This window comes from Magnolia sinica, chromosome 10, assembly GCF_029962835.1.
Source record: "Magnolia sinica isolate HGM2019 chromosome 10, MsV1, whole genome shotgun sequence".
Taxonomy (NCBI): Eukaryota; Viridiplantae; Streptophyta; class Magnoliopsida; order Magnoliales; family Magnoliaceae; genus Magnolia; species Magnolia sinica.
In genome coordinates, this window is record NC_080582.1 from 10,137,844 (window position 1) to 10,149,822 (window position 11,979).

Below are 11,979 nucleotides of genomic sequence, written 5' to 3' on the forward strand. Positions count from 1 at the left end.
CCTCCTTTTTGGGCTCATGCACTAAAATGATTTGTCAAAATGAATGGACAACACAGATAAAACACATACATCAAGGTGGGCCCCATACATCCCTTGCTAGGACCATCAGCCTCTGGCTAGGTCGTACTGTGGATAGCACATTTGGTGGGGTTCTATGGAAGGCAATGTCATTGGCTATGGTTTGGGGTATGCAAGAGATGCAAATAGATGACAATGGGGCAGTGTGAGGTGAATGAAAATGGAGGCAACAGGGAGAAAAGATAGGATTTAGTGCTGGTTTGCGTATAGGGGCCATGAACATGGGCTGATGCCTGATGATATGGTATTGTGGGTTGCAAGGCTCCGAGATTCGAGATCTGGTGGTCGCTAAAGAGATTTGAAGACTATGGTTTGCAGTAAAAGCACAACAAGAATATGGGTCGCAACAGCTAGCGGTGGCCTGAGGCCGGAAAATGGGCTTAATGGTTAATGGCTCAAATGGACTGCTCTAACACCATGATAACATGGTGAACATGATTGAATTTTGGAAGTCTCCAATGATTTTCTATACCTTTGCTTTAACCTCAATGAGACTTTTATAGAGATATACATCTTATATATATATATATATATATATATATATATATATATATATATATATATATATATATATATATATATATATATATATAGAAACACTAAATACCTAAATACAAAATCAACCACACATCCTATATATGTAAATAATCATAAAATACAAATTCAATATACATGAAAAGAAATGATTCGCTACCAGTAACTAATCCGCATCCCAATGAGGTAGGTTATGATCGCTTATTGGCATACTTGTATCCAAATCTTACTAAAGAATTTAATTTTGAGATTTGCAATATTGAAGCCGTGCCTTTCATAAACGAGTGAAAAGCATCTCTTTCTATGAGAGGGAATACATGTAAAGAGAGAGATGATCTTCTCTGATATTCCTTGGTGAGAGATTCTTGTATAATGGAAGAGTGAAAGAGAGAGGTGTGCCTTATATTTTTTATTTCTCTTATTATGATGAAGAAGAAAACCATGTGCCGTGCCGTTATAGCCATATTGTCGAACTACGTAAATTTTTATAATTCTTGTCTCTCGTTTTTTTCATTACCATTTGAGTTTTTATTTGACTTTTTTCTTTTATAGTTTTAATGAACTTGCATTAATTATTTGTGGGTGTTTTTATACAACAACTGGTGTCCGAGTCAGAGATAAGAAATCTTTTAGCATAAGATCAGCATTGGTGTCTGTATTGTAATTATTTCTAATAGTAAAATCAAGTCATATGCTTGATAAAGTTTAAAACCCTCACTCGTAGATTAGTAGCAGACGCGGTGAAGATTGACTATAAAAAAAGATTATACTTTTACCTTATTCCATTCTAGATTTGTGAAATGATTTGATTATGAGCTTAATTAACAATAATATAAATCTTAACACGCTAGGCATGTTTTATCATCCTAATAAGAAAAGCTTTCACAACATAGCTTTGCTTGGATACATCCAAATGTATTAAAATATGAAACATCAGGACTTTATGTATTTAAATATGATACATCAGCACTTTATCTATTGCAATGGAGTATTTTTCAACGACCTTAACTTGATGTGATTGGGCTCTCCTTGGATAGGGATGCTTAAGATTTATGATAGGTGGAATATTTCAACCCTTTTTTAGTACAGAAATGCATGGTTACTATTCATTTTCAAGCAAAAGACCCAATTTTCAAATGGTTTAAAATATTCTATTGAAGATACTTTGTTTATTGTCCATCTACCATACAAGTTGAGACAAATAGTATAAACCATTTGTGTCATTGGAAGATTATGCTAAAATCTGATGTATATCACATTGCAATACGTCCAGATGTATGCAGAAAATACCTGGGTTTTTAATTTGTAATAAGTGGGCCCATGGTTAATTGATCCAGACCATTTGTGTTGTAGGCCCCATCATGGATGGAATGTGTGCCAAAAAGGGTCTTCAATAGGATAAACCATTCTGTGGTTTGAATTAGACGGTTGAAGAGGGAAATTTCGTAATCCAATTCGAGGATTTCCATGTATGGGAGATTTTTGGAGTGTGGCCCGTCTACGGTGGAGAGCATCAGACCGACGGTTCAGATCACTGAAACATGGGCTTATACAAACTCAAAACATAACCGAAGTATATACATACCCTTTCCTCAAAGATCATGCAACTCCTTAAGACAAAGCCCACGTGAGAGACGTCAGTTGTTTTGATTGGTTGTGAGGTGGGCCTCCTTACATGAGGCCAATCATGTGGTTTTTATTTTGCTTTTGGGTCACCTTGAGCCACTTCCTTTTTTTATGGAAATTTAGAGCAAGCTTAGGAGCGGATTAGGTGAGACCCACGTCTTACCCAAGATGGTGCGGCCCTTGCCGCACGTGGAGCCTACATTGATGTATGTATTCTATATCCACATCATCCATCCGTTTTTCCATATCATTTTCCAGATCATTTTAGGGCATGACCAGAAAAATGAAGAAGATCCAAATCTCAGGTGGACCATACTTTAGGAAACAGTGGTGATTGAACACCTTACCATTAAAAACTTCTTGGGCCGCATAAGGTCACGTGAGCCTAGAAGAAGGGCAAAAATAAATATCAGCTTGATCCAAAACTTTTGTGGCTCATTAATGGTCAATAACCATTGTTTCCAATGATAAGGTCCACCTGATAATTGGATCTTTTTCATTTTTTAAGATCTGGAAAAACGAATGGACGGGTGTGGATACAGAATACACACATCAAGGTAGGCACCACGGTAAATTAAGCTTATTTTAACTCTTGTATGTGGGCCACCTTGACATTTTCAATCCATTCAAATTGGTGGCCCCACCATTAAACCTGGACACCACAAAAATGAAGCTGAGACGCCCATCATGTGGGTGTGAATAAGAGATTTTTAGATGGTTGTTCATTGTTTTTTATGCTATGGCCCCGGGCGCACCAACTATGAAGTGAGTCCTACTATAATGATGCAATTTCGGCCCTACAATCATTACTATAGTATATAAAATAATCGACTACCAACCAATAAACTCCACCTTCATGTGGTGGTCCACGTAAAGGTTGATTGATCTGATATTTTGAGGCATCCCACTTTCATAGTTGAGTGATCCTTTTAAATGACTCAATACCATGAATACAGCATATTGGCCCCACCTGGAGCATTTTAGGGTTGCACGTTTTTCCTCCTAATAGGTTGCATATGAAGGACATTGGATCTAAGGAACACGTAGGGCCCATCACTATGATTTATATGGAGCCCAATCTATTGGGATGGTGAAAGGACATACACCAAAATTTGGAAAAACGCTGGCCCTTCATCATGTGGCCATAAAATAAATGGTTCAGATTGAAAACAAAGAAAGGGTTGATGATGTTTTTGGCTAAAAAATGCTTGTCAGTCAGGTGGATTGGGCTTGATTTAAAATTTTAAGACCATGGGCTGTGATCAATGGTCCCAGGGTTAGTGTTTGAACAGAAAGGCATGGCCCAAGTCCAAGATAGGACACATTTAGCTATAACTGGGCTTGGGTTTAATTTCCAGCTAAGAGACTAAATGGGCTTGGCCCAAAAATATAAATGGGCTGCTGTCATGTGGGCCAGTGTAGAGTTCTAAAACTACTGGAATTCAGTTACTGCAACACATGCAAAGAGCCTGGGCTACATTTTTAAACTGTTTGGGTCATTTGCTACATGTGGTTGAGAGCTTGACTATAGAGCCTACATCCATGCCGTCCATCTGTTTTTCCAGCTTATTTTAGGACATAGTGTTAAAAATGAAGACAATAAAAATTTCGAGTGTACCACACCACAAGAAATAATGATCATTGAAATCCCATCATTAAAAACTTCCTATGGTTCACTGTAATGTTTATTGGCCATCCAACCTGTTGAAAAGGTCACTTAGAACTGGATGAAAGTAAAAAAACAAATATCAGCTTGATCCAAAGCTTTCGTGGTCCACAGATGGTTTTTAATGGTCAATAATCATTGTTTATTGAGGTGTGGACCACCTAAATCTTATATCTGCTAAATTTTTAGAAGCATACTGTAAAAAGCTGGAAAAAAATAGATGGACGGCGTGGATATAGAATGCATATATCGAGGTGTGGGCCTACTGTCAGGGTCGCAGTCATGTGGCGCTCGAAGCCGCTGTGGGCGTGCGTGGAAGATTTGGTGTTTTCACCTAGTTCGTTAGAGCTGGTGACGCTTACTGGTCGATGCTTTGTGGGGCCACCATGATTTATGTATCTCATCCACGCCGTCCATCCATTTTTCCAGATCATTTTAGGTCATAATCCCAAAAATAAGGTAAATATAAATCTCATGTAGACCACATCACAAGAAATAATTTGATTGAACGTCCACCGTTAAAAACCTCCTTAGGCTACAAAAGTTTTGAATCAATCTGATATTGGCTTCTTTTTTTTTTTTCCTTCATCCAAGTATGCATGAATTAATGAACAGTTTAAATGTCAAATAGAAATTACAGTAGACCCTATAAAGTTTTCAATGGAGGACATTCAATCACTACTATTTTCCTGTGGTGTGGTCCACCTGAGATTTAGATCTGTCTCATCTTTTTAATGAGATACGAAATTAAGTGCACGTGAATAAAATAATTTATGTTGAATAAAGAAATAAAGCTTCATATATTTGTCCACTTTATTCAAAAAGTGGAAAAAAAAAATGATTGGGTGGAAGCTCCTTTCTACCACTATTGGCAGTGTTATTCTCTTGGGGGTCCATGTGGTGCACACATGGAATCCAGTTCGCCCAGAAGGTGGGCCACACCATGGGGTGAAGACGATGTAAAAATAAGGCTAATCCAATCATCAGGTGGACCACACCATAGAATACAATGTACAACCATCTAAAAACCTACAAATTCAAGTGATGGGGCCCACAAAGTATGTGGACTACATCCAACCCGTTTAATGGGGTTGCCCCACTCTGTTATGAGACATCTACAAATCATTGCACACTTGAATTTATAGGTTTTGCTATGATTTTAACTTCCTTTTTATGATGTGGCCTGCGTGATTGTGGAACTAGCTTGATTTTTAGGGCATCTCATCATCATGGTGGGACGAACCTATTGAATGGTTTGGATGTCATACATACAACCATTGGTCCTCGCAACAGCTTTATAATACTACTCAAAATGATGGAATTGGAGCCATGTGAGCACATACTTCTCAATTGCACTTTCTATTCCATATACGCATACACCTTATCGAGCATCATCGATGAGTCATGGTTTTCTTTTTATAAGGCATAGATCACAAACTAATCTTACTCATGTAGAGTATTGTGTGCTACATGTGCCTGATGAGATTTATCTCCATATTAAAATATATATACATCAAGCCTTTGATTTATGAGATGATCGGGATGAGATATTTTTGATGGATGATGATCATGAAAATCTTGTGTAATTAAGGCAATTGCATTGTCCACTTGGTTGATTGTGGCATGCGATTAGTTAATTAATAAAGTGATAGTTTGATTTTCTTTTGTGTCGAGGTAAGAGTATAGGTCACCATAAGATCTTATTACTCCACTCAGCGTTGTAAAGCCATGACAAGATAACACTAGTGATTATTCTTCAAGGTATTCAATAATAGTAATAATATTTGTAACGAACCACTGTAATTATTGTTATAATATAGGCTGCCACCCCCCTCCCCCCCCTTTTTTGTGAAAATGTATCAGCCTATAACGTATAATGGTTCCCACTAGTACCATTTTATACTGCCGTAACTGTTTTTGAATACTTTGGTATTCTCCAGCCTTTGGCACCGTGAATTTTGAATACCTGGATTAGAAATCCCCTAGATTTAGAAATCACTAGTTGTGTTTGGCGCCTAGGAATCAAAATCCCCTGTTATCCAAAAAATAACCATGCACTTGAATTATGCAGTATATTTATAGGAGTTTGAATTTAATTACTAAATCAATGTGATGTTTCATATGGTAATTATAATAAGCCCATTGGAATATATATTTGACAAAAAATGATGAAATTTTAAGCTTCAGATGGGCCACAAGCATAAGATCACAACTAAAAAATTAATCGACATTTTTTCCAACAATTTTTAATAGTTGATTTCATAGCTAATGTTTGGATTTCTTAGAACATTCCAGTGATATAATTGATAATCTGATTGTTTTGAGATATCATCAACAGATCACATATATAATAGATTGGTAGTCCAGTAGCGCATATGTTACACATGCAAATTTCCTACCTTTAAAAATGAGAAAAAGAAGAAGAATAAGAAAAAGAAGGATAATGGTAATCCAAGCAAAAGTGAGAGACTGCAAAAGCCGCCTAAAGTGAGGATTTAAAATCCCCCAGATAATACCCTCTAATCCACCAAGCCAAACAATTGGTGGATTCATAATACCCTCAAATCCCCTCAAATCAACAGTGCCAATTAAACAAACACTCAAGATATTTGTAAATTTTGACAGCAACGGAAGCATATTGCGAATTTGGCTGACTTGAGCCTTTAACCCCTAGCTTTAGACTAACATGCTTCTAAAAATAGGTTAAACCATCATTAATGGGTCATGGGTCAAATTAAGTGAAAAAAAGGAGATCCATTAGATGGGTCTAGGTCAGGGTGATGGCTAACCCACTTGCTTATGTATTTCTTGTAAGTAGTAAATACAATGTTAATGAGATAAAAGGGTTATTGTCCCAAACCATAAAGTGAGCCCTACCACATAAACAAGTTGAGCTAAGTGAGGCTTTTTGGTTTTGCCCAAGCTTAAATCTAGACCCATTTAATAAATGAGTTGAACTAATTGCATAGTATATTGAGGCACATTGCGAGTCATTCTACCTTAGTGCAACTTTTTTTCACAGCCCATGAGTGCCCGCCGGGTTGGCAAACTAATGTCATATTCCCCAATGTTAATTCACTCTATAAAAGCCAGAAGAAACCCATGCTTCGAATGTCACCTTCAATTTGCTTGGGACTCGAACCCAGAACTAGTCCGATGAGTAGATAATCATTTATTGCAAGCTGGTGATCCACATTTCAACAACACATGGTGAACATTTATTATAAGACGGTTGGAAATTAGTAAATCATATTTGAGCATTTAATAGATAATCTTTACAAGTTGCCTCCCAATAGGATTACTGGACAAGGAGAGCAATTAAGTGCCAGGTTTCAAGACCATAATAAAGGCGATCTTCGATAAGATGATGTATTCAATGCGCCCAACATTCATTGATATTTTCTTTTGTTAAAAAAGATTAGTGGGAATGTACTATGTTTAGACACATAACCCTCTAAAAGACTGACTTAGTCATCAAAGCATGCATGCCTAAGTGAAGTTGCTTCGGAAAATATTTCTTTCCTTTTTTTCTTTGGAGGTATGCACTAACCATGAGAAATAAAAATGAAATGACACCCCGGTACAACCCAAGGGCTTGTTTATTTTGGTGTAAATACTAGTAAACCATGGTAAAAGTAATAGTGGATTCGAAAAGTCTCTGTGAGGAGTTCAAAGAAGAGAAGCTCCGTGGATTCGAAGTAGTTATCCTTAAGGAAGATGGTGATCGACCTCATCATGTTCATCCATGTGTCAAGAAGCACTAGTTTGAAAAATTAGCAAATTTTCATTTAAATGTTGTGTAAAATGTAACCTCGTAAAAGTGAAAACTTTAGGAGGGCCACCATGATGTACACTGTCCATTCATTTTCTTAGAGCATTTTAGGGAATGAGCCCAAAAATGAGGCATACACAAAGCTTAAGTGGACCGTACACCACAGAAAATAACAGGTTCAACAATGGGCTTCCTTATTCCCACTGCTTCCTTTGGTGTGGTCCAGTTGAACTTTGGATCTGCACCATTTTTTGACTCATGTTCTAAAGTGATCTAGAAAAATGAATGAATAACATAGATAAAACACATGCATAACCATGAGGCCCACAATTTTTTGCCACACAGACTTGATAAGGATGTCACACAAATCAATTCACCTTTTATTGTCGAATCTTGATTGAGAAAATAGTATAGTAAGTAATTATTAATTATTTGCCTTATTTTATCAATAATTATGTGGAACCAGATGGGCCCTAAACTAATAGACATATATTGCATTGGGTTCAAAATCAAAGAGATTTTCTTACCCATCTCTTTTTAATTTAGAAACATAGATGGCCCATCTCACATCCTCATCAACAAGTCTTTTTGACATTTAAGACCTGACAACTTAGGACCTGTTTGGATTAATTATGATAGTAATGTAATAGAAAATCTTAATGATTACAAATTCCTTCAAACCTATCTCCAAAAAAGATATGCATTTAATTGAGAATCGCTATGTTTGATTTATCAATAGTAAAACCTAAATTATGACACTTTTCCATTACTCTAGTGTTAAACAATCAAATTCATACATTGATATGCTTCTTTGGATTTAAGATATCCTCGATAATTTAATTAAAAATATAATGATTACAATTTCCTTTATCTATCTCTGAAAATATTCGCATTTGGAATTCAGATCCTCGGCTTGCCACAAATAAGAAAAACCTGTTTGTTGCAATGTGATTGGGCCACATCATCACATACAGAATTCAATGTAGCAATGCTAACAAGTGATGATGTGGACCAATAACAATGCAGGAAACAGGAAAAACATGTTTGTGGCAAGCAAAGGATTCGGATTCTTGCATTTGATGAAGATTGATGTTGATGCAGAAAATTGGTTAACCTTCCTTCTACCTTCTTGTGCCTACACAAGAAGACAAAGGAGACCCTGACTAGAGCAGGGGACCCTCCAATGCCAAAGTTAGGCTGAGGAATCTAGGTCTAATCGAGAGTAGGGTTCTAGGCTTAGAATTGTGCTTACCTTTCACCTTTAGAGGGACTCCCATATACAAGTGAGGAGAGGCGGTGGCGTAGGGGAGATCTCCTCATTTAGTAGGATATCTTTGTATTATGATTTCAATCCTATTAGGAGTCATAATGACCGCCCTAGATTCTCGGTCGAGATCCTAGGCGAATCCGTATCGCAATAGGCTTCTTAGATCTTTAGCCAGGATCTTGGGCGAGGTCGAACCTCGGTAGGAGGCAGCCCGATCTAACTTGAAGTATATCGACCTGAGACACGCCAACCTAGGCGTGCCGAGCTGGGTTGTGCTGAGCTGGATTATGTCGAGTTATCTCCTTGGTTGGGTCCCTTTCATAAAGGTTTGTGGTCCCTCATGCTGGTGGGACGTCAAGCTCGACCTTGTCTCCTTTTCAGCTTTGAAGGTGAAGGTCGGGTCTGGAATTTCTGTTATTTGCATGGCTCGGTTGAGTGCATAAGGTTCTAATCTGACATTTTCCAATTGCTCGGCCCTTTTTCCCCATAACAATTGCCATGTTAGGTTTTAAGGTGATAAAATCATAATGATAATACTTTTTCATTACAATACTACAATAATTCACCATCCAAACAAGCTCTTCGGGGCTATTTTTTTTTTTAATTGACCATTGTAAATACATGTAAATAGGTAATACTTACCAATGTAAGTCCAACACCATTTTTAATATAAGACAACCTGTTGTTTTCAATATTAAACTCAAGTAGGGGTGTGAGTTTCATAAGGGGGCACCGTGATGTATGTGGATTATCTATACTATTCATCGGTTCAACTAGCTAATTTTAGGGCATAAGTCCAAGAATGAGGCATATCCAAAGCTCAAGTGGAACACACCACAGGAACCAATGGGAATTGAATGCCTTCCATTAAAAAACTTCTTGGGGGGTGATATTTTTGTTTTCCATTTAACCATGTCTTTATGACCTTATAAACAAGTAAGATGACAAATTAAAAATCTTTTCAACCTTAGGAAGAAAAAAAATTCCAACAATGGAAGTTTTACAACCACTGTTTCTTGTAATGTGGGGCACTTGAGCATTGGATTTGCCTCATTTTTGGGCTCATGCTTTAAAGTGTTATGGTAAAACGAATGGATGGTGTGGATATGTCACATGCATCATGGCAGGGCCCACAAATTTAAGTTGGACTTTTCCTAGCTAGTTTTCGAGGGAAATACTCACCAGCATCCAAACATGAATAATGAATTGGGCATATTTCCAATGTTGACTGTGGTGCATAATTGTATTATACATTGAGAGGCATTAAAATGAAAAGGAAAAAAGACAACATGAGAAGCTTGAGCTTCTTTTAAGAAAGCCCTTCCCTCTAATTTCATACATTTGTGTCACTTAGGACCGTTTGGATACCACCAAATAAGTTACTTTTTCTACTTACAACAATAGATAAGTAATTTATTTGAGATAAGTAAGTTTGGTTTAAGATCAATTATAAGTAACTTTTTTTTGTTTGGTAATGTAATGACCGTATTTAAAAAATAATAATCCCAATTCTTCTAATATAATTAAATTCAATGGTCAACTATAAAAACCTTATCACATCAATTCTTTTAATAAATTAAGAAATGAATATGAGATAAATTATTTAAGATCATTTTTCATGGTTAACATGTCATTTATTTAAATATCTTTTTTCCAATGCCCAATCAATGTGCTTTTGCAAATTGAAAAATATGGAGAAATTATATTTGGAGAGGATCAGAAATACAAATAAATTTCATCTTATGCAATGGGGCAAAGTACTTTCGACAATGTTGTTGTCGATAAGGATTTGGAAGTTACAAATCTAGCTTTGTTGGGAAATGATTGTGTGTTACTGCCTTAGTTTGTCAATAACATATACTAGCGTGTCTTGAGTCGGTTGAGCTCCAATTAAAAGATTAGAAGATATTTAAAGACTTAAACACTTGCAGCATCAAGACTTAAAGACATAGATAAATTGAGGTGCATGGTTAACCTAGCCCTATATTCCCTTAGTGCTAAAACAATCTACCTTAAGATGATATACTTCAATAGGAAAACCTTACTTTATCATCCCAAACTTTAGGAATCAATTTGATTTTGATCATTAAAGTTTTTAGAGGACCAAATGATTTGTAGATTCAACTGAAGATCGAATTGAAAATGCTGTAGTTAAATTGAAAAGTTGAATTGACAAATTGTAGATCGAATAAAAAATATTCTAGTCGAATTGACTTGAATCGATGGATAGTCAATTGAATAGAAAGTCGAATTGAAAGTGGCTAAAACTGTCAATCGAGCAAAACAATTAAATCAGAAATTGTTTGATCAAATCAAAGGTGCGCTCGATCAAATTGAAACTACCTGTTACTAATTGTTATAGATCCATATGAGTTTTTTCTCTATAAAAGGGGCATTCAAATATTTGTAAAAGTGATGGTTTTTGAAAATTTAGAAGCCCTAGTGTATCATACTCTTTCCCTTTACTCTTATGTTATCACTCAAGGAGATTCATGTTATCTTCCTTGTGATTAATCATTCTAATAAGCATTTTAAGTTACATTTAAAAATGAACTTGGTATCTTACATTCTCTAGAGATTAAACACTAACCCTATAGGAAAATCCTTATGTCTATCATTCTCTAAAATGATGGAGTTTTCCTCCTCAATTCAGAGGAGAGGTAGTGCATCCGGTTGTAAAATGGATGTCTTTCACCGCGCTGCTAGACCGGTCGAAGGGAGCTGCTCGACCAGTCGAGGCTCGCTCGACTCAAAGTCCAGCAAGCAGTATTTTTTGGGCTCGACCGATCGAAGGGGTCCTTCAATTAGTCGAGGACCCGGCTCGACTAGTCGAGGGTTACGTAGATTCTGCGCGGATTTTATGCGGACTGCATAAATTTGAGGCGGTTTCGCAGAGGTGTGGAAGGGGAGTTGCCTAAACTATAAATAGGGGTCCCTAGGGCTATTCTGCGGTATGCTAAGGCTTTCTAAAGCTATTGTGCTAAGGCGTTTTCACGACCAAGGTGTGAGAAAGAGAAAGAAAAGAGAGAGAGGAAG